Raw genomic sequence first — 23,925 nt, forward strand, 5'->3', positions numbered from 1 at the left:
CGCGGAGCCCCGTCCGATGGCCGGGCCTCCATCCCCCCCTGTAGCTCCCAGCCCATAAAATTTACAAGGGTGGGAGGGTTAATAATACGGGAATTATTATCAAACTTTTACATTCTTAAGTAGGTTTATGAAATCGTCTGTTGAGTTATGTCTAATGGCATCTGGGATAGCCAGGCAGGGAGGCCAGAATTTGTGTGTGTGTGTGTGTGTGTGTGTGTGTGTGTGTGTAAGAAATCTCACCTGATTGAAAAGATCATAGACATGAATTAAAAAGTTGCTCTGTTAACACAAAAAGGATCTGTCATTTGCTAAGACCTCCTCTGGGTAGTTCCCATCAAAACCTGGTTTTCTATCTGAAGTGTGTGTGTGTGTTAACGCTTCTACAAACCACTCTTTTATAATATATAATTGCTAAGCACCTTAGAAATGAGTGTTGTAAATAACTGGCTTGAAGATGCCACTGTCTCTGCCATGGTCACATAGAGAGACCGCAGTGGATTTGCACTCTGTCTCATTGATTTGCTCATTACATCTCTCATACTACACCTTTTCCAGGGAGTACTCTCCATTGAACTTACTGGGACTTACTTCTGAAGAAACGTGCATAGAATTTTACTCCGTCTGTCATCATGAATTAAACTCACAGGAGGTCCTGTGCCTCTAAATTTCACAGGGGATTTAAGCTGTTTCCACCAGCAAGCTACTACCAAAGGAAGTGGGGGAGACTCTTGCTCTTCTGCAGAGCAGCATTCAAAAACAGAAGGAGAAAAGTGCCATAATATAAGACAAAACAATCATGTTAAAAACCCACATTGCATCAGGATGTGGTGGTGGATCCAGTGCTTACTCATGCTGGGAGGAGCAGAACATACAAACGGGGTGGGAACAGGATGAAAATGACAGACACCCTCTCAGTGTCACAATGAAAACTCTTTCAGGACCCACCAATCAAAGACCATGCCAGAGATGACACCCACATGCCATCCAGGGTGCAAATGAACTCACAATGACAGCGACGCACACACCACTGGATCATTAAGCACAAACCAGGCACAACAGTGCCATATCACCCCCAGTTCATTAGCTCAGTGGTGGCTGAGTCAGACTGAGGGACACATTCCCATCTGGGCAACCTTCTGGAGGCCACCTGGCAACGGTGGATGGGCCTGGACACACACACATGCCTGTTTCTATCTATCCAGCCCACCAAGAGGCATTCTCAGAGTTCAAGGATACATCCTGGTGAAGCAGAAGCGCTCAAGGTGGGTATGAAGTTGAGCTGGGTTGGGTTGTGGACTGGGGACAATCCCAAAGGCAAGATCCAGAGGCTTGGAGGGACACATCCAGTCTCTGATGCAGTGGTGTAGCGTGGGTTTCCAGCACCCAGGGCAAAGCTAGTATCCTCAGCACTGCCCGCCAATAGGCTGGAACGAAGCAGCAATAGCTCAGTGAACTACACAAGTGGCAGCAGTGGCACCCCATGAGCATTGTGCATGGCGGAGAGTGGGATGGTGGATTGATCAGGAGTGGGTATCTTTCTAAAGCCCATGTAGAGGGTGCCCTCACAACCAACCATTGCCCAAATCAGCTCCTTAGTCTGCCCATGTGAACGTTGGAAGATTTTCTATGTGATGGGGAAGGCGCACTATTTTTTAAATTTATTATTACTACTTTCTTCTTCTTTTCTTTTGAATTTTTGAAGCCCTAAGAATTTCGAGCCTGGGACACCCGCCCCTGTGATCCTGCCCACGTTATGCCACTGCCCTGGCGCCTGAGGTCTCCCATGCCTGCAATGATCCTGGTGGCAAAACCACCCACTATGCCCAGAATTAGGGCCCCCTGCAGCTGAGGTTTTAATATACATTGTTAGCACAGAAGATACTTTTGAAACATGGCTACAAACAATGAATTGCCACAGTTGAATTCTAGCATTTTAGTTTGTTGCACTGTTTCCACCCTTCATGTCTCCCATTCCCCAGTTAAAGTCAGTGGAGGCACTCTCAATCCAGCGCCTGTGAAAGCCTTCATTGATGCCCCTGAACAGAGGCACCGGATTTCATGTTTTTAAAATAAAGAGTAAGTCTCTAGCCCTACTGGAAAACAAGTTATGAAGCACAGTGTGAAGATACCCTTCTAAATAATTTCTGTTACATGAGCAAGCCTGGCTGCGCCCGCCTATCTGTGGTTTTAGCCAATGAGTGAAGTCAGAACTTTGATTGATAAGTGAGTTGTTTGGACACTAGGCAATAGGAATCCCTGCGGTCCTAGCAGGGCCAGATTCATGATGTAGTGATTACACCAGGACCCATGCCAAACTCTGAGCTTTCATTTCAAAAATGGAAATCTCTAGGTTCCAAAAGGTTCCCAAACTTATTTGGCCTACTGCCTCCTTTTCAGGAAAAAAATATCCAGTGCTCCCCTAGAAATCTATCTTCTTTAAGCCGGCCGGCTCAGTCCGATCCACCCCACAGGTAGTGCCAGTGCTGCTGCCTGCCTGCCACTGGCCAAACAGGCAGGCTAGTTGCAATCCACTTCCCAGGCCTGGGTGAAGCTAAAAAGGGTTCACACCAAGCCTGGAGAAACTCCTCACCTACAGCACGACCGCTGGATCCCGGGGAGGCGTTGTCGCCATCCTGCAACTGCTCCCGGCCTGGCAGTAAGGGTCATTACACAACAGATGAAACATGTACGGATGGTTTTTTTTAAAAAAAAAAATCTTCTTTTCTTCTCTTTCTTTATGCTTCCGCTGCCCCCTTATTTTTATTCAATGCTCCCTAATTCTACCCAAGACTACTACCACCACCCTGGATTATTCCAGCCAGCCCCACCACCCCCTACCCCCCACGGCAGTATAACCCAGTTTGGGAAACACTGCTCTACATCTTCTAGAAAGATTGCATAATATGCAGGCAATTTTTTAAGCCAGGGGTCGCCAACCCGAAGCAAGCAAAGGGCATAGCTGTCAACTTTCAGATTTGAAAATAAGGGATCAGCAGCCTCACCTGTCCCGGGGACAGTCTACGGGATATCTAACAATCCAGGATAGCAGCGGGAAGCAGCGGGAAACAGCGCTGGAATAAGGGAATTTCCCGCCAAAAAAAAGGGAAGGTTGACTGCTATGGCAGAGGGATGGGTATAATGTGGGGGTTTTTTGGCGCTGCAGCCCAGAGCAATTGATGGAGGTGGAAGGGCTCACCCACTTGCAACTCCATTTAGCTATGATGTTAATTCCTCTGCTCCTTTCTGGAGGGAAGGATTTGCCTGGGTGGCTGGTATGGGACAAAGATGGCGAGGAGAGGAGAGGAGAGGAGAGGAGAGGAGAGGAGAGGAGAGGAGAGGAGAGGAGAGGAGAGTTGCCCCACATTTTGGTTTTTGGAGGATATTGGTGGGATGGGAAGTGCCAGCGCCCTTCCATCTTCTCTGCCTTGGCTGCCCATAGAGGGGCTTTTTAAAAACAGGAGGAAGCAAAGAAGTGCTGTGCCCATTTGAGAACTCCACTCTTGCTGGCCAAATGGAAGTGGTGAGCAAGGCACTGAGCCTGCAGCTATCCACATCTTGCAAGTTTAAAGCTGCAAATCATGTGCCCTTTGAAAGATGAGGTTGGATCTGCTGGGAGTGCGGCTGTTGCAACTTGGTATAGCTTGTGAAGTTGGCGAGCCCCCCGCCTCTGGGATCGAAAATGGGATGGAAGCTGCTGGCACCCTTGAAGATGATGAAGTATCTCGAATAGCCTCGTTTGCTTGCCTGAGAGCACCTTTTATTCTTCCGTGTGTCACTTGTGAATGTTGTTGTGGCAATACAGAAAAGTGGAAGAGAGTCATTTTTAAATCGAAAAGCACATTCTAGTCAACATAGTTTTTTTCAATCAATTATATATATACAGAGAGAAAGCATGGACTCATTCTGGAGTGTTAGAGGCCATCTACAGCACAGAGTGTTTTTCTATGTATGCTGTTTATCTATTTTGGATTTTTCATTGTTTGATTAGCTCATTCCTTTGACAGTGTAAACTGCCCTTGGGATATTTTGGAGGGCAATAGTTAAATGCCTAAAATAAAATCAATAAAGTATTTCTAAAATAAATTAACAGGTTCCAAAGATATATATGCTACTAATGATGTGCTTCAGCACTCACCAGGGATACGCAAACATGTTGGCTTCAGTGTCTTATTTTTCTAGTCCTAAATTCACTTCTCCACATTTCCGCATCAATTTGTGGATTTTGTTTTGAGAGTCCTCATGAAAATTCATCAGTACACAGTGTGAATTTCTGCTGATACGCACATTTTTGTATGCAGTTTTGCCTAATATAAACATTTTTGCAAAGCAATTTCCCCACATGCATTATAATACGATCCTGATACAGTGCTGCCACTAGAAGGTTATCTCTTCCAAACAGCCAGCTTCTGCTGGGTCAGGAAATGTACCCTGTCAAGTCAGCAATTAACTGCTACTCCATCTTCTTCCAGAGTTTGCCTTGAATCTGGGGCTCCTTCTAAAATCTCCCCTTCAGTTCCTTCCTGAGCCCAGAAGTTGCTGCTCTGGGTCCTTCTAGTTTCCTGCCATCTTGCTTTGCACAAATTAATTTTCCCATGCTGCCACTGGGTAGGCCTCCCCTCCAGGGTAGATTCCTTCTCACCAAGTGGGTTCCTACTGGAGAACAGCAACACCATGTACCATGAACTCAGCCCAGAGTAGACCCGGCATAACATGATTACAAGAGCCAGCATTTGCCTCCAGGATGAAGGCCCAGATTATGTGTGACACAATCTGATATCACATGCTGCCAAGACCTCCAGCAGGACTGGGAGCACAGTGTACAATATGGTAGAGTTAACTCTTTCCTTTGGCACTGAAGAGTCCGTGAAAAATGAACCCTCGCTCTTATCTAGGGATGTAAGTAGACAGCAATTTCCACTCCAAGCCGTGTAATCAGCGCTGTTTCCATTCTGATGCAGTTCCGTTTCCACCAAACACCACCTTTTATGTCTTGCTGTCTACTGTAGCAGCATTTTTTGGTCATTTCTGCCATATTTCTGTTGTGTTTCTTGGCACTGATGCAGCTCAACGATGCAGAAATCAGGACTGGACTCCCCACCCATCAGCTGATCCCACATAGTGGGTTGCATGTGAATGCAATGTAAAGGAAACGTCAAAACTATTCTAAAAACAATGTTATTAAAGACATAGTTTGTGAGAGTTCATTTTTAAAAAAACTCAACCTTGTGATTTTCATTTCTAATAAGAATGCACACTGCAGCAATTTCTACTTCCATGTCCATTAAGAGCTGAGTTTTCCAGCAACCTAGGTCCAAACATACTGTAGCATGCTACCCCAATCTGCAGGTGGTTCAAGTTTCCTGGGGTTCCAGGCACGTACACAGGGTTTGTGTCTCCTTTCAGGAATGAGGCACAGCAGAGACTGTGGTGTCTTTATGACACATGATTTCTTTACACCTATATACAACCTGAAGCCACAGTGGTGGGGTTCACATCAACCCCCAAAGGGGTATGTCCCTTAATGGCTCATCACCCAGGCTATCACCTCACCAGGAGGCTAGCCTGGCTATTCCAAGAATTAGATTCCCCGATTAAATTCTAACACTCACTGGATCCAGGGATTAGAGGTGTCTGGTACCCAGGTTAACACCCCAAACTCATAACAGTACTATTGGCTGTGGGAAGATTCCATTCATGGCCACTGGAGCTTCCCTCTTGGGGCAGAGCAAAGTGCCTCGGGTTAAGTACTTAATTCGTTCCGGAGGTCCGTTCTTAACCTGAAACTGTTCTTAACCTAAAGCACCACTTTAGCTAATGGGGCCTCCTGCTGCCGCTGCGCGATTTCTGTTCTCATCCTGAAGCAAAATTCTTAACCTGAGGTACTATTTCTGGGTTAGCGGAGTCTGTAACCTGAAGCATCTGTAACCTGAAGTGTCTGTAACTCGAGGTACCACTGTATGTGACTTTCGTCAGGTCTGCGGCATAGCTAGAAAGGGCTGACCCTCCCTGTAGTCCTTATTGTCCCCTGCCCCCAGCAGATGCCAGTGTTTAGGGTTTTTGTGTGTTTTTTTTAAAAAAACCTATATGAAATGTCAAATAATATATTTAATGTCATATATAATTTAACCCTGATTTTAGCAGGTAAAGGAAGACAAGGCTAGATCTTACCCACTGGCCTTTCACAACCTAGAGGTGAGCTCAGGGCAAACTAATAGCCTGGCACTGACTTAAGTGCATAAGGTCATGCTTGTTTATCATAGAGAGGCAACCTCCATCTACAAGCTCCTTCTCAGATTACTTTTTTATTTACATGGGAAGGAAGACCCATGCTGGAGAAGGCAGGAAGATCGCGCCTGCTGTAACTCGAGAATTTGGATAAGATTCTCAACAAGAACAGGGTGAGCTAATGAAGATGCCTGTGTGGTAGTTCTGAGGAAGGAAAAACAGGCATATTGAATCACAATCTGCTTCCTGGAAAACGCCCTCATCTGGATAGGTCTTAGGGTGGCGGTTGTCAAAACTGTGCTCTTATGAACCCTGAGACTTCTCAGAAACTTATCAGGCATTCCACAATAAGTAGTTCAGTAATAACAGACAAATTTCCCTGCCCTTATAGATCTTCCGATGCAGTTGTTGAATTTCCACCTTCATCTTCAGGGAGAAAAGGCAGTATATAAATAAATATAAATTAAATATACAAAAGTGAGTAGGTGGACCTGAGCAGCTGGCTAACACCCTACTGTATTCAGTTACAGATGGGTAGCCGTGTTGGTCTGCCATAGTCGAAATAAAAAAATTCCTTCCTGTAGCACCTTAAAGACCAACTAAGTTAGTTCTTGGTATAAGCTTTCGTGTGCATGCACACTTCTTCAGATACGTATCTGAAGAAGTGTGCATGCACACGAAAGCTTATACCAAGAACTAACTTAGTTGGTCTTTAAGGTGCTACAGGAAGGAATTTTTTTATTTCGACCCTACTGTATTCTAAGTCTCCTCCCAGACCACCCAGAAAAACAGATACAGACAGGAAAAAAGGTGAGCTGGGAAGCAGGTATCTGTTCAAAGTCAAAGTGGGGAACCTGTAAAAAGGTAAAGGGACCCCTGACCATTAGGTCAAGTCGTGACCGACTCTGGGGTTGCGGCACTCATCTCGCTTTGGCCTCCATATATTGTTGTTCTCCAATCCCCATCAGCCCCAACCAACATGGCCAATAGCCAACGGTGAGGGATGATGGGGGTTGTAGTCCAGCAACATCTGGGGGGCCACAGGTTCCCCATCCCTGGCCTGAACACCAACCCACTGAGACTATCTTGACCTTCATCCAGTGATGAGTAATCAGGGATGGGAAAGAAAGGAATAGGGCTGAATCTAAGTGTTCCATCTCCTGCTATCCTTTTGTTTTCTTCTCATGATTAAACCTTTTGCTCTTAAATAGGACCTGGACGACCTGACAGCATCCAATCTGCTGACTAGAGTGAAGGCTCCACTAAACTGTTGACCCAAAAGCAACGTATGCTTGAGGTCCTCCTCTAAACTGTGGAGCCACCCACCCCCCATAATGCTGGTGTAATCAAAATTCTCAGACTTCAGGAAAAATATTAGGCTCCTCCACACTTCTCTTTGGCCTGTCACTTTCCTCTGGAGAAACCCACGGAATCAAAAGAAATCAGAAGGAACAGCAATTGGTTTTTTTGAAGATTGCCGTTTGTTCTTATTTAGCGCTAAAGTGTGGGTTTTCCAAGGAATCGCAGAGGGGCAAAGGCAAAATGACTTGGACCCATGTCTAGAAAGCACAGGACAAGTGGAAAACCATTTGACCCCATGCTTTCTAGGAATGGGACAAGTACAAATGTGAACAAGCCCACAGTTATGCCATTGTGCAGGTGCCTGACGATCGTCTTCCAAAGCAACTACTCTATTCCGAACTTAAAAATGGAAAGCATAATGCTGGTGGTCAACAAAAGAGGTTTAAAGACTGTCTCAAGGCAAATCTTTAAAAATGTGGTATAAACACTGACAACTGGGAAACACTGGCCTGCGAGCGCTCCAGTTGGAGAACAGCCATTACCAAAGGTGTCACGGGCTTTGAAGACACTCAAACTCAGGACACAAGGGAGTAACGTGCTAAGAGGAAGGCACACTTGGCAAATCCACACCGTGATCAACTCCCACCCGGAAACCAACGTCCCCACTGTGGAAGGATGTGTGGATCCAGAATTGGCCTCCACAGTCACTTACGGACTCATTGTTAAAACTGTGTTTATGGAAGACAATCTTACTCGGCTACGAGTGATCGCCAAAGAGGAAGATTACTGCCCATTGTTTGTTCTTAAATTCTTGATTAGTTCTGTAACTCCAAAATCCACCACAGTTCTTTCTGATGGATCTACCACAAGGATCATGCATTTTTATAAAATCTGCACTGTTAAACTATTTTAATAATTTCACACCTATCACCATTTAAATTGTCCTAGTTTTTAAATGCCTATTATAAGGATACATGCCTACTCAGAGAAGTGTCTACTGACTTATGTCGAAGTAAATGGGCAGAGTGCTACAGCCACTCAGAAAACACTCAGTTAAGGATAAAGCAAGAATGAAGACAGTGGGAGTAACATCTGAATAAACAGGCATATGACTTCACTGCAAGGCAACAACTAGGCACCACACAGCCTGATCCAACCTGGGCCATAACAAATCTCGGCAAAGCTGGGAGTTGAAGGGGAGATTCAATGCACAGTATGAGTGGGTAGGAGGGGGCAGCTGGACCCTTCCTCATGCCTATGCTTTCTGCCCTTCCCTAGAACCATTTTAAAGCCATTGATTGATTGATTGATTGATTGATTGATTGATTGATCACAGAAAGGTAGCAGGAACCTGGATAGCTCAGTTGGTTAGAGCGTGATGCTGATAACATCAAGTTGGCAGGTTCAATCCCTGTATAGGACAGCTGCATATTCCTGCATTGCAGGGGGCTGGACTAGATCAGGGGCAGGCAACCTAAGGCCCGGGGTCTGGATGTGGCCCAATTGCCTTCTCAATCTGGCCCACAGACGGTCCAGGAAATCAGTGTGTTTTTACATGAGTAGAAAGTGTGCTTTTATTTAAAATGCATCTCTGGGTTATTTGTGGAGCATAGGAATTCATTCACCCCCCCCCCAAAAAAAATATAGTCCAACCCCCCACAAGGTCTGAGGGACAGTGGACCGGCCGGCCCCCTGCTGAAAAAAATCCTTCAACTGTTCCTCATAAGACTTGGCTTCCAGACCCTGGATCAACTTGGTCGCCCTCCTCTGAAACATTATCCAGCTTGTTAATATCCTTCCAAGAACTGGACACAGTATTCCAGGTAAGGCCTGACCAAGGCAGAATAGAGTGGTACTATTACTTCCCTTGATCTGGACACTACTGATGCAGCCTAGAATAGCATTAGCTTCTCTTTTTTTGCTGGTGAATCACACCATTGACTCATGTTAAGCTTCTGGCCCACCACACGGTCTGAGGGACGGTGGACCAGCCCACAGCTGAAAAGGGTTGCTGACCCCTGGACTAGATGATCCTCAGGGTCCCTTCCAACTCTACAATTCTATGAACCCTACTAGGGGAGAAACCCAAAACCATAAAAAGCCAGCCCATCTGAGAAGGGCTGTAGTTCATTGGTAGAGTATCTGCTTTGCATGGTCCCAGCTTCAGTCCCTGGCAACTCCAGGCAGGGCTGGAATAGAACTTGCTCTGAAATCCTGGAGAGCCCTGGCCCAAAGATGGAAAGACGACAAGACACCAACAAAAGAAGAATGGCAAGAAAAGCTGGCGGAATATGCCGAAATGGTGAAACTAACTGGAAAACTAAGAGATTAGGACAACGGAGACTTTTAAAAGTACTGGGAATTGTACATGTTGTATTTACAGAAATATTGTAAAGAAGTGGACTCACTAGCAGGATTTGAGTAAACATTTACAATCAAGAAAACAAGACAAAAGCTAAGATGCAACATTTGGGGAAACAATAAAATGTAAGGTGTGATTTGGGAAGTATGGTACAAAAAATGATAAGAATGTAATAATATTCAGGTGAAAGATTATAAAATCAAAGTAGAATAAAACAGGCAGGAGAAATAAATATTTAACGAACCAGAAGGGGAAGTTGAGGGAAGTCAGTCAGGGGACTGGGGCTTATACATGTTTTTTGTGATAATGGTGATTGTGTGGAATATAAAATTGTAAAATTCAATACAAATTATTTTTTTTTAAAAAAAATGAAACCCTGGAGAGCCACTTCCAGTCAGTGTAGACAATGCTGAGGTAGATAGAACAATGAGCTGGCTCTGTACAAGGCAGTTTTCTAAGTTTCATGTTGTGCTTGAAGTTTCCCATCTCACTCCATCCCCGTCTTCCATTTTGCTGGGATTAATTGGCAGTGAACTTCACACACACCACACAGACACACACACACACACACACACACAGGAGCAGGGTCGGCTGCTGTCATATCCAATTTACCCCAGAGGGCCATTTTGCATATCGTAGAAAAGACAGATCCTCCTAGTCCTCTTCCACAGCACTGTGGCTGTACTGTATCTTTTATGTAAGTACGAAGATTCATGGTTTTTTCCTGTAATATGTAATGCATCAAAGTTACAGATCTGGGCTTGTTGTTTCCATAGCTCTATAGACCAGGGGCAGTCAATGTGGCATGATCCTGTTCTTTGTCTCTATATCATACATCTAGCATGGGGTGTACTTACGGTATTTTTTGCTCTATAAGACTCACTTTTTCCCTCCTAAAAAGCAAGGGGAAATGTGTGTGCGTCTTATGGAGTGAATGCAGGCTGCGCAGCTATCCCAGAAGCCAGAACAGCAAGAGGGATTGCTGCTTTCACTGCGCAGCGATCCCTCTTGCTGTTCTGGCTTCTGAGATTCAGAATATTTTTTTTTTCTTGTTTTCCTCCTCCAAAAACTAGGTGCGTCTTGTGGTCTGGTGCATCTTATAGAGCGAAAAATACGGTACATGGTTTGTTTAGGAGCATACCCTGATCACTAAGGGAAGTTCTCAAAGTGGCTTACAGTATATTTAAAACACAATAGAACAGACAATGAGACAACAGTCATCACAGAGGGGCAAAAGTGTATATATGTTTCTCCACCTTGTTCTCTGGTGTTCTAACAAACGCCTTTCTGCAGCTGAGTCTCCTGGCCTAGAAGTGTCTGCTGAAGCAGCTAGATGTTAGTCCCACACGCCAGGACTTCCTCACTAGGTGGCCACTGCTCAGGTCTCTCACAGCACCTGGCTCTGGTGAAAGATGGGGGAGATGCTACACACTTCCCTCCCCATTCTCAGATGTTTAGTTGGAGAACTGTTCTGGCTTCTGAGATTCAGAATATTTTTTTTTTCTTGTTTTCCTCCTCCAAAAACTAGGTGCGTCTTGTGGTCTGGTGCGTCTTATGGAGCGAAAAATGCAGTATTTAAAATATCTGCGGCACAACTTTCTGTCCATCAAGGACCCTGCAGCAGCAGTTAACATCAACAGCAAGACACCATTTTAAAAATGGACAGTGCAGTGACAAACGACATCACACACGAGGTGTTGGCTGCATTTGGACATAATGACAAACAGTGTTGGCTGGTGCCTGTTGAAACTGGCAGGGCGGAAGGTAAGAGGCCACCAGTAGGTGGAGCCAGAGCCAGTGACAGGAGGACTAATTAATTCTAGTTGTGTTCCCAGCTTCCTCCTTCCTGAGTTGTACAAAGGCAACACTGAGACTAAGGAGGAGGAGGAAGGTGACAGCCAGAGCCACCCCTCTGATTTGGTTTAAGAAGGCAGGTTGGTAGAGGCTGGTCGAGGGTAGACAGAGATTGCTGGGGCAGTGCCCCATTTTGCCCTAATGGATCAGCCCCCCGTGACTACAGGTGGGGGAGAGGTTCCATTCGGTTTGCATTTAAGGCCAAATTCATCAAATTTGCACCTTCTGAAGCAATGTGAAATCCGAAACTCAACCATCCTTAAAAATTCGCACGTATCTGAAATTTGTGATGTACTTCTCTAACCGACCTATGCTTGCAAAAATGCATATATTTAGGGGAAATAAAAATGAACACACTAGTGAAAAGGACATGGGGGGGGGACATTATAGCAGGATACATTGCTTACAAAAATGTGTACATTAGTTGAAACTGCATACAAAAATGTGTTCTTCAGGAGAAATCTGCACTTAAATGAGGAAAGATTTCCATGAGGGTGTTCTTTTAAAAATGAAAATCCCAAATTGCTGCAGAAATAGGGAGAACTGAATTTAAGAGTCAGAAAAAATGACAAAACTGAGAAAACCAAAATTGATCGATCCTCCCATCCCTAACTGTGACCAACCATGGTTTACTGTTGTGTGAAATGCGGAGGGCCAGCTTTAGTTTTGAGGTGGCCCCAGCAAAGGGATCTCTAGTGGATCGTCTCCTACATTTGTGTGGCCTGAGCAGAGTAGGAATGCTCTGAATCAGGACCGGGCAGAGGAGAACCACCATGTTAATTTCCTACAATTACCCCTATGATATCTCATAATTCTGGAGCATTGCCAAACATTTAGGAGCATAGGAAACTGCTTTATAACAAATTATATCAGTGGTCAGTATTTGTTAGAATTCCTGCTCTGTGATTGCAGTCATGGGATTGTTGACTATCACATGACGGTGTATGTTTTGACTCTACAAAGTGGGAAGTGACGGAAACAGGATGTTTGTGTCACTGTGTTCCGTGAAGTGGGGCTATTGTCCTTTGTCCTTTTTCTATTTGCTGTCTGATGCTAGAGAGAGAGAGGGAGCCATATTGCAGTGCTCCGTGTGTGTTTATATGTAAATAAAGTAGATTAGCCAAAATGCTGAGTTGCTGAGGTCTGTCACGTGAACTGCGCAGACTCTGCGGATCCCTAAGTGTGCCGATGTCTGTTGTCATCGGTCGCTGTGATGTTCCGGCAGAAGACAGCTTTTGAAGCTCCCAAACGATCGACCAGGAGGGAGAGAACATGCCAGTCGGGCATGTGTCTCTACCAGGGTCCTACTCGAGTGTAGGCCAAGCTCCTGACAGTATTGTCAACACAGGCTGTTCTCCAGAATTGCAGATGAAGTTCTCTCCCAGCCTGACCTGGAGATACCAGGGATTGAAACCTGGGCATTCTGACTGAAAAGCATGTGTGTTACCCCTGAGCTACAGCCTCCCCATCTGCAGTTCCCAGAATCAGCTGTTCGCTTGTTTTTTAAAGGAAGGCCAAAGCAGGTATAGGTAACAGCCCCATCAGCTGCCCAAGGATGCTGTATGCTGATGTTAGGCATGAGAATGGGCCACAGAGATCACGGGCCTCACAGGACTCCTCCTCTCCACCCCCACCCCATGCATGTGCGGGGAAGAGATTAGAAGCTTCCACTTCACATTTCCATTTGGCCAACTTGACCGAAGGCAGCAAACATTGCACTGTGAAAGCAACACATCGCAAACCATGATCTTGCACAAAACACAGCATTTGGATGAAGCAGCAGGCAATGGTTTGTCACAGATTTGAAGTGGGAGCTTCTGACTCGATTGTGAAGGAAAGGACATGCAAACGTGTGGCCTGCCATGGTTCCAAACCATCATTTACAGGATTGTCTGGACTGAGCCACTATAAGGAAGCAGTGTGGAAGGGGCACAGAACAGCTGCAGGAGCTCTCTGTGGCTTCTGCAACATCAATTTCCACCCTTGATCATCTTCCACTATCCCTCTTTTCTCTCTGCGTTCTATTTGCTTTTCACGTTTGCCTTTTTACGTGTTAGGTCTGTTGACAACTCTTTTGGCTCTAAAAATCGTCATCATGTTTGTTTGTTTTTGCAGAATGCCTCGTGTCAGCTAGGTGCCTTGTTAAAAAGGTACAAGGTAAAGGACCCCTGACAGTTAAGTCCAGTCTTAGACGACTCTGGGGTTGTGGTGCTCATCTCGCTTTACAGGCCGAGGGTACCAGCGTTTGTCCACAGACAGTTTTTCCGGGTCATGTGGCCAGCATGACTAAACCGCTTCTGGTGAAACCAGAGCAACGCACAGACACGCCATTTACCTTCCCGCCGGAGAGGTACCTATTTATCTACTTGCACTTGGACAAGCTTTCGAACTGCTAGGTTGGCAGGAGCCGGGACCGAGCAACGGGAGCTCACCCTGTTGCGGGGATTCGAACCGCCGACCTTCTGATTGGCAAGCCCAAGAGGCTCAGTGGTTTAGACTGCAGCACCATTAAAAAGGCATTTGAGATGGTGGCTTAGGATCGTGGGTCTGTGCAGCACAATCGTCAGCTAATTTAGGCAGCTTCCAGACCAGGGGGTTAGTAGTTGAACACAGGTTGTTAAGGTGTTGCAAATGGGCCATTGGCAATAGGTTTGGATGTTTGTTTCATTAACCAATCAGATTTTCCCTGGAAGGAGAGGGAAAATCCAGATTAAATGGGGAAGGGGTGGGGATACAGGCTAGCAGTTTGATGGCAAGGGCATCATGGGGATACTGGGGGCGGGGGGAAGCCAGGATCCCACAATAAACCCCTGTCGGGAAGCACCCTCAGTCAAGGTCAGATTGCTCAGACACCAGCAGGCTTTTGGGGTGGTCGTGGGGGTCTTTTTAGCTGTCTATAGATTGTGAACAAGTCATGGCAAACCTCAAGGCTTCCCTCTCCTTCACACATGAAGGGAGGAGATTTGAAGCTTCCACCTCCAATTTGCTGCCGACCGTTGTATGTGGCAGAAGCAGAGAAAAATAAGTGGATTTTTCCAACCTTGTCTCCCTCGGCTGTTTTTTGCCACAATTCTTGATGTGCTAGAGACCCCTGCTGGCCACGAGGAGCAAAAACTCCCCACCCCACCCGGCTCCCCGGTTCACATTCCCTATAAATGACAAACAAAATCCTCCTTCTCTCTGAGAGGAATCTGGAGGCACTGGAGGGTTTTGTGTGGAGGGTTCATAGCAAGCAGTGCTACAGCAACCCCTTATTTATGTTGTTCAACAAAAAGAGAGCTGCTGTCAGTTAAATGGAGCATAGACAATGCATTCAGGAGAAGCTGGAAAAAGAAAAAAGCCTGCTCTTTTCACTGCCGCAGAATCCACCATTTTCCATGGATATGTCCTGAGATTGTCCTGCGTGGGGTGGAGAAGAGAGACTTCCTGCTGCTGGTGGGGTTGTTAGTCACACTCCCATTTTCCAATAACAGGATTAAAACGGAAAGGGTGATCTAGTTCAGTTTGTGGCTCTGCTACCATGTGGGTTGTTATGTACTGAGTTGAATAGGATCCAAACTGTAGCAGTCTGATTGGTCCTAGAACAATAGGATCCAAAAGGCAGCAGTCTGATTGGTCCTAGAACAATGCAGCAGTATGATTGGTTGGCAGGAACCACCCAATCCTGCTCCAGATAGAAGTGAATCCACAACCTGATTGGCTTACAGTAGAATTCCAGAATTAGCCAATCATGTGCAGCCCATTGTGTAAATAATGTATATAAAGCAGATACTGTGAGGGGACATTCATTCATTCCTCCTCACCACTATGAGCTGAATAAAGAGCATGAAATCACTTTGCGACTCTGAGTATATTTCACTGGCGACGAAGGTGGGATCCCGCTGAGCTGACTGCCACACACAGCACCGCAGCACCGCCAACTGCCGCACCGCTGCCTCGCACCGTGTATCCAGGCTTCAGCTCCGGGGCACAAGGAACTCAGAATGGCAGCCAACAGCAGCTTCTCGCCATTCAACCCAGCATCTGGAGACTGGGAAGCGTACGCCTCCCGTTTCACCTTCCTCCTAGAAGCCAAAGGGGTCACCGACGAAGAAGACGCCAAGAAGAGGGCGATATTCTTCAGCGTCTGCGGAGAGGAGACGTTTGAAATCGCCCGGGCTCTCCTTGCGCCTGAAGACGTCGCTACTGTTCCATACAAAACAATAATGGAACAGCTGAAGGGGCACTTTTCGCCGCAGCCCTCAGTGGTGGCTCGTCGAAATGCCTTCTACGCAAAGCGGCAAGCCCCTGGGGAAACCATAACTGGGTTTGTGACCTCTCTCCGCCAAGCCGCCCGGTTCTGCAACTTCTCAGAGCTGGAGAACATGCTTCGTGACCGCCTCGTCGGTGGCCTGAAGGATGAGAAGCTGCAACGACGCCTCTACGCTAAGAAGGACCTAACGTTCCAGGTCGCTCTGGAGGAGGCCCTGGCAACAGAAGCTGCCGAGAGGTCGACCCAAGAGGCACGGCCGAGCCTGCCATCCCAACCGAGGGTCCACCATGAAGACCTCACCGACGACTCAGGATCCGACAGGGAGGAGGTGCACCGAGTACAGCAGCGCACTCAAGCAGCGCACAGACCACAGCTGCCTCGACGAGAAGGAGGGAACTGCGCAAGCTGCGGGGAGAGTCACGAGAGGAGGACCTGCCGTTTCCGCAACGCAGAGTGCAGGCAGTGCAGAAAATCGGGACACATCGCCCGGGTGTGTCGGGCTCGGCCCACCCGACACCAGGCATCAGATGACCAATCCAAGGGCCCCAGGTCCCGGGGCCCAACGCACCAAGGCAACTCGACGGAGCTCACGGACTTCCAGGTATACCAGTTGCCCCACCCCAACGTAGAGAAAATTTATGTAGAGGTACAGATAGAGGGGGCCCCATGCCGCATGGAGCTTGACACGGGTTCAACTCTATCCATAATCTCGGCAAGGACCTTAAGGAAACTGTGTCCCACTGGGGGTCCCAAACTCAGGCCGGCCCCATTCACCCTCCGGGACTTCCAGAAACGTAAGGTCCCCACAATGGGGGTGGGGACCTTCAGGGTGCAATACCGAGGGCGGACGCGGCAACTGGACTTGCTTGTGGTCAAGGGCCCCTACATTAGCTTACTGGGATTGGCATGGTTTGGACCACTGGGGCTAGCTGTCACCGGGGTGAACCACACTAGCTTACAAGTGGACGTGGACGCCATATGCAAGGAATTTCCAGGGGTTTTCGATGGGAAATTGGGACAGTATACGGGCCCCCCCATTGCGCTACAGCTTGACCCCGCAGTACGACCGGTCAGGCTCAAGGCCCGCCGGGTCCCGTTCGCCTTGAAACCCCGTATAGACGAGGAATTGGACCGACTCGTAGAGCAAGGAGTGCTGGAGCCGGTGCCTAATGCTCCCTGGGAAACCCCAATCGTCACACCCGTCAAGCCTAATGGTTCGGTCCGCATCTGCGCAGACTACAAATGTACCATAAACAAGGCCCTCACGGCCCACGCATACCCAGTGCCAGTGGTCAGCCATGTCCTTGCCACCCTGGCTGGGTCGAAAATTTTTGGCAAGCTGGACTTGGCCCAAGCATATCAACAGCTGCCAGGAGATGAGGCCACAGCAGAGGCACAGACGATTGTGACGCACAGAGGAGCGTTCAGGGTAAAGCGGCTGCAATTCGGTGTCAGCGTGGCACCAGGCATATTCCAGAATATAATGGACTCTCTCCTTAAAGGGATTCCTGGCGTCACCCCCTTCTTCGATGATGTGTTGATTGCCGGCCCCACACCAGAGGAGTTTGAGGACCGCCTCCGCACCGTTCTGCACCGTTTCCAGACGGCGGGTCTCAAGGTGAAGCGGGAAAAATGTCTACTAGGAGTGCCTCAGGTGGACTTTCTGGGATTTATGGTGGACGCAGAAGGGGTCCACCCGACTGGGGACAAGGTACGGGCCATTTGTGATGCCCCAGCGCCCAAGAGCAAGACTGAACTTCAGGCCTTCTTGGGACTATTGAACTTTTACCATTCCTTCCTTCCCCACAAGGCGGCGGTAGCGGAGCCCCTACACAGACTCCTGGACAAGCGGGCCCCTTGGGTGTGGGGCCAGCGCCAGGAGGCCGCATTCCAGGCAGTCAAGGACTTGCTTGTCTCAAACTCGGTCTTGGCACACTTCGACGAGAGGCTGCCGGTGGTGCTAGCATGCGACGCCTCACCCTATGGCATTGGAGCTGTCCTGGGGCACCAACTCCCGGATGGAAGAGAGGTACCGGTGGCGTACTTTTCCCAGACACTCAACACAACCGAGCGGAACTACTCGCAAATCGACAAGGAGGGTCTGGCAATCGTAAAGGGAGTAAAAAAATTCCATGATTTCTTGTACGGGCGGCCCTTCACCGTGGTGACTGACCACAAGCCGTTGCTTGGCTTGTTTGCCCCCGAAAAGCAGACCCCCCAAGTGCTGTCTCCTCGCGTCCTCAGGTGGTCAATTTTCCTTGCGAGCTACCAGTATGCACTGATTCACCGACCTGGGAAGGCGATGGGCCATGCGGACGCCCTCAGCAGGCTACCACTACCGGAAACAGGCCCTGACCCAGCACCTGCACAAGAGGTTATGAGCCTGGAGCTGCTTCCCGACCGCCCCATTCAGGCACAAGAAGTTGCACACCATTCCAAGAAAGATAGGGTCATCTCCCGGGTCCTGGACTGGGTGTGGAGGGGATGGCCCAGCAGCAGCCCCGGGCCAGAATTCGCCGGCTACACAACCCGCAAACATGAACTGTCGGCCCACAAGGGGTGCCTGTTATGGGGAAGCAGAGTCGTTGTTCCCCAGCCCCTCTGCAAAAGGGTCCTCACAGCCCTACACGAGACACATCCAGGGGTAGTAAGAATGAAGGCCCTTGCCAGGAGTTATGTGTGGTGGCCGGGGATCGATGGAGAGATAGAGGCCTGGGTCAAACACTGCCAGGCCTGCCAAGAATCCCGCCCAGATCCCCCAAGGGCCCCAGTCCAGTCCTGGGAGTCCGCCCGAGCACCATGGTCACGCCTGCATGTGGATTTCGCTGGCCCCTTTCAGGGGAAAACATTCTTCATAGTGGTGGACTCCTACACCAAATGGCTGGAAGTCGCACTGGTACCGTCCACTTCCACGTCCGCAGCCATCCGGGTACTACGCAGGCTGTTTGCAACCCACGGGCTCCCTGACACTCTCGTCTCAGACAACGGGACTGCATTTACGTCAGGAGAATTCCAAACCTTCACAGCGCAGAACGCCATCCGCCACATCCGTTCGGCGCCGTTCCACCCTGCCACCAATGGCCAAGCAGAACGCATGGTGCGGACCACCAAGGACACCCTTCGCCGCATGACGCAAGGGGACTGGGAGTACCGCCTTGCCACATTCCTTCTAGCACAGCACAGCACCCCCAGCTCAACGACTGGCCGGAGCCCCGCTGAGCTACTAATGGGTCGGCGCCTTGCAATCAGATTGGACCGCCTTCACCCCGATAGAGCTCAGGATGAGGTAGTGGTGGGGGAAGGCAGGAACCCCCGGACCTTCGAGGCCCAGGACCCAGTGTACGCAAAGAATTTTGGGGCAGGCCCAGCATGGGTACCCGCCACAATCACCAGGGTCACTGGCCCCGTGTCATACGAGGTGCTAACGGATGGGGGGCAATGCTGGCGCCGCCACTGCGACCAGATACGGCGACGATTCCCGGGAGAAAACCAGGAGGAGGACAGGTCAGAGGAGTCCCAAGGGAACAGCGGGGCAGTGAGGCCCATAGAGCAGGAGGGGCCAGCAGGAGAGGCAGAATCAGTAAATACAGAGAGGACCCGTGAGGCCGAAAGGACACCGGAACCAGAACCACGACTGAGCGAGCCGGTTGCACCAGACCAAACAGCCGCATCACAGCCAGCATCCTTGGAACACGAGCCAGAACCCGGAGCCCGGACCAGGGAACACCCCAGGCCACAACGCACACGTAGGCCGCCGGCATACCTTGAGGACTATGAATGCGACCTCCCGGGCAGGACTGGAACTTAGAGGGGAGGGGTGTTATGTACTGAGTTGAATAGGATCCAAACTGTAGCAGTCTGATTGGTCCTAGAACAATAGGATCCAAAAGGCAGCAGTCTGATTGGTCCTAGAACAATGCAGCAGTATGATTGGTTGGCAGGAACCACCCAATCCTGCTCCAGATAGAAGTGAATCCACAACCTGATTGGCTTATAGTAGAATTCCAGAATGAGCCAATCATGTGCAGCCCATTGTGTAAATAATGTATATAAAGCAGATACTGTGAGGGGACATTCATTCATTCCTCCTCACCACTATGAGCTGAATAAAGAGCATGAAATCACTTTGCGACTCTGAGTATATTTCATGGGTGATAATCCAAAGCAAGACCAGCTGGGAAATTCAGCCATGAGGTGCTGGCTGACAACCAGCCAACAGGCTACACAAGTCAACAAATTATTTACTTGAATGAAATACAGGAGGAGCTTGGCAACAAGGGGTTGGATCCGACGTTAGTTAGACTCAGAGCAGAGCCACTGAAATTAATGGACATATCTGACACATAGGCTGCAATCCTGCATTCACTTACCTAGGAGCAAGGATGGAAGAATCTGCCAATTTCTGCTTCTCTCGGGTTCTCGCTGCTCCCATTCCGTTCTCCCCATTTTCACGGCAATTTGCGATTTGTTTCTTTGTTTTAAATCCTCGTGAAAATTGGTCAGCACTTTGGTGTGAATTCTTCCTCCTAACACGGGCATTTTTGTATGCCGTTATGGCTAATAGACACATTTTTGCAAACAAAGAGATTTCCCTTGAGAGAATGCATTTCTGCATCTTCTTTGCCCGAATGTGTGCATTTTATAAACAGTTTCACCTAAACGATGCATTTTTGTATACATGGTTTGTTTAGGAGCATACCCTGATCACTAAGGGAAGTTCTCAAAGTGGCTTACAGTATATTTAAAACACAATAGAACAGACAATGAGACAACAGTCATCACAGAGGGGCAAAAGTGTATGTTATGTACTGCTGAGTATATTTCAGTGTATATATGTTTCTCCACCTTGTTCTCTGGTGTTCTAACAAACGCCTTTCTGCAGCTGAGTCTCCTGGCCTAGAAGTGTCTGCTGAAGCAGCTAGATGTTAGTCCCACACGCCAGGACTTCCTCACTAGGTGGCCACTGCTCAGGTCTCTCACAGCACCTGGCTCTGGTGAAAGATGGGGGAGATGCCACACACTTCCCTCCCCATTCTCAGATGTTTAGTTGGAGAACTGCATCTAAAAATTCAGAAAAGTGTACATTTCTAAGGCTAATTGAATTTTGGTTCACATATTGGTCCAAGAAAAGTACATTAGGTACATTCTCAATTAAGAAAGCGATTTCCTCCCCCATCCCCTACCTACGAGTAGGCAAGCACTGTGTGACTTCATGCTGTTAGCTTTCATACTTGAAAATAAGCCCTTTTGCTTTCAGTGGGACTTACTTCTGAGTAGGCACCCAGAGAATTGCTGTTAGTGGTCAGTTTCCAGACAGAGAGGTGCTGGATCTTTTTTTTAACCTTTGAACTCTTCCTTGAAACCATGGGAGCTGGCTGTATTTATCCAGTTGTGAGGCAGAGGCACTCTGTGCATGCTTAAAGGCTACCTCTTTATTTAACATATTTCTGGGGGGTCTCCTTTTCATTTTTCTCTTTAGCCGGGTTTGCCCAAATGCCAAAGCCAGACTTACATCTTCATTTCCCCAGCAGATTCCAACCGTCACCTGTTCTGTGAAACTTTTGCCTTAGCCTTTCAGTGCTAATCCTCAGTTGAAAGAAACCCAAAGCACACAGAACAGTAGTTGCTCATATTCCCCTTTCTTTTCCTCGCTGTGCTGTCTTCCCTCTGCCTGGTCCAAATGTAGAAGGTAAACTATGCTACCAAATATAGACTGTAAATTGTCCTGTTGTGGTTGTGTCCTGCATGCTTAGAGGTTCTCACTGTCGTCTGTTTGGCCAATGGTGAGAAGAGGGTGCTGGAGTAGATCGCCCCTTGCTGGGATCCAGCAAGGCTCTTCTTTTGTTCTTACTGCAAGCTGCAGAATTATGTGAGTTGATCCCATTTGTCATCAGTGACTAGTTCCCTGTTTGCAGGGCATTCTTTCTCCCTCTCGTTCTTCCATGGAAACAAGGGCTGTATGCATTCTTCGGGCTGCAGAACTCATGACAAAGTAGGTTTGCAAGAAAGTGACGCATGCAGAAAGACTATAATAAAAGTGAAAAATTGCACATATACAAAGGACCAGTCAAAACGGCAGGATTTTAATGTGAGCAATGCCATATCACGAAAATAATCCTTTTGCAATGCAGTGCTTATGTGTTACAACATTTGTATGTGCTGGGCAATATTGTACAGTCCTGGTTTTGTATTTGTTAGTTCATTTATTCATTGTCAAAAAGTTCTGGGTTCTGATTTTGGTTTTTTATGATAGACTGGTCTAGTGTTATAGCATTATTGTAGTATGGTGTTAAAGCATTATAGCACCATAATAAAAATCTGCATTACATCAGAATAGTGTTACAGCACTATACCGCTCCTTCGTTGAATATGTCTTGGTGATAATTAAAAGATAATTTTTAAAAAAATAAACTATAAAACCACGAAGGTTACTGAATGTGTGCTGAGTTTCAAATTCTCTACCAACAGCAGCTATGCCATGCCTACCATTTTGGACAGAACACAGCAGGATATACACATAGGAAAATCACAATACTCCCAATGGTGTTGCAAATCAATCGCAATTCTGCCTACAATGGAAGACCAATGATTGGATAGCGCTAGGAGCCACCCGTCTGAAAGCAGCCTTCGAGCATCATCATTCTACCCCCGAAGCAGAACTAATGCTCAGAACTAGCCTATGTTTTGGAACAGCCATGCCTTGAACATTAAAAGAAAAGAGATGCTTACAGCATCTTTTGAGTGTTAGCATTATATGATTTCCCTAAGCTGCAAGACAGCCACAGAGAACTCCTTGGTGCTCCAACAGGGACCGATGACAGAAGCAATTGGACAAAGCTGCAGGAGATACTGGAGTCCTCGTCTTCCCATCTTGGCTTCTATTGTCACCCCCCTCTGACGCCTTCCACTGCAGGCAAACAAAAGCACAGCAATTATGGCATACTTGCATGAATGCTCATATATCAATATCCACACACAGGCTCGCATGTTTCAGCAAAAACATTGAGGGCAGCTTCAATAGAACATCTTGTAAAGCATCGTAAAGGAGCAGTAAACCACCTGGATAAAGGCAATTCTTAATGCGGGGAGTTAATGAAACAGAGAGACTAACTAGTACAGTGGCATGACTACAGGGTGCAGAAGTGGGGAGGAGGAGGAGGATGCTGAGTGGAAGAGCAAAAGGATGGTGTGTGCAACGGGAGAGTATAGTTGAAGCCCTCTCTCACCATTTTAATGCCACTGCAGTTGCCAGGACATTTGCCATTGGGCTGCACTGCAACCCAGCTCTCATCTCAGGGCGGTGGTAAAGAAGAGAGCAAGAAACAGCTTGGAAAGTGGAGAAGCCCTGTCAGCGTCACCCGCCTGCCGATTTATTTTTCTTTCTCTTTGAAAGTTCACTTATATGCCCACCAGCGCTTCTGGACATGGGAATATTTTAAAGGTGCATCCAGACTGCCAAGGTTTTGCAGATGGGATTAAAGCGCATACTGTAACTTTAGCTTTGGACAGTTAAAGTGGATTAAAGGGCTCCGTCACCCTGGCATGATCAATTCACTTTAAGAAAGAAAGGGCAGCAACTGTAGAATTACACAAGTTCAAGAAGTGATCCCCCAAACCCAGTGAAATAATTCCTCTGAGGGTAACTAAGTAAATCACTGTGACTAAATTTAACAGCCCCTGCAGGGAAGTCTTAACCCACTTAGGGCTTATTCCTCTAGGCCAGGTCTCCATTCCAAGAATATGGGCTGCAGATGTTAGAACTAATATTCCTGAGCCACAGAAATCTTCCCAGCTGGTATCTGCCCAGTAGGGGCCTGGCCCATCTGTTGTTCGTCATTTCTCTGGTTACTTTTCACCTTCTGTCCTTTAAGGCTTCTCAGTGCCGGGTTCTGCCCAGCTATGAGGCATCTGAGCTGCCTCCAGCTGGTGT

General features: G+C 47.7%; 1 long non-coding RNA gene across 1 annotated transcript; it reads left to right on the top strand.

Moving 5' to 3' along the window:
• The first annotated feature begins 1,024 nt into the window (after nucleotides 1-1,024).
• LOC308471193 lies at nucleotides 1,025-23,535 on the top strand. The gene is made up of 2 exons (XR_013982774.1): nucleotides 1,025-1,262; nucleotides 22,464-23,535. It is a non-coding gene; the product is annotated as an uncharacterized lncRNA (long non-coding RNA).
• Nucleotides 23,536-23,925: the final 390 nt, after the last annotated feature.

The sequence above is a fragment of the Podarcis pityusensis genome (assembly GCF_964106645.2).
Source record: "Podarcis pityusensis genome assembly, chromosome: 2".
Taxonomy (NCBI): domain Eukaryota; kingdom Metazoa; phylum Chordata; class Lepidosauria; order Squamata; family Lacertidae; genus Podarcis; species Podarcis pityusensis.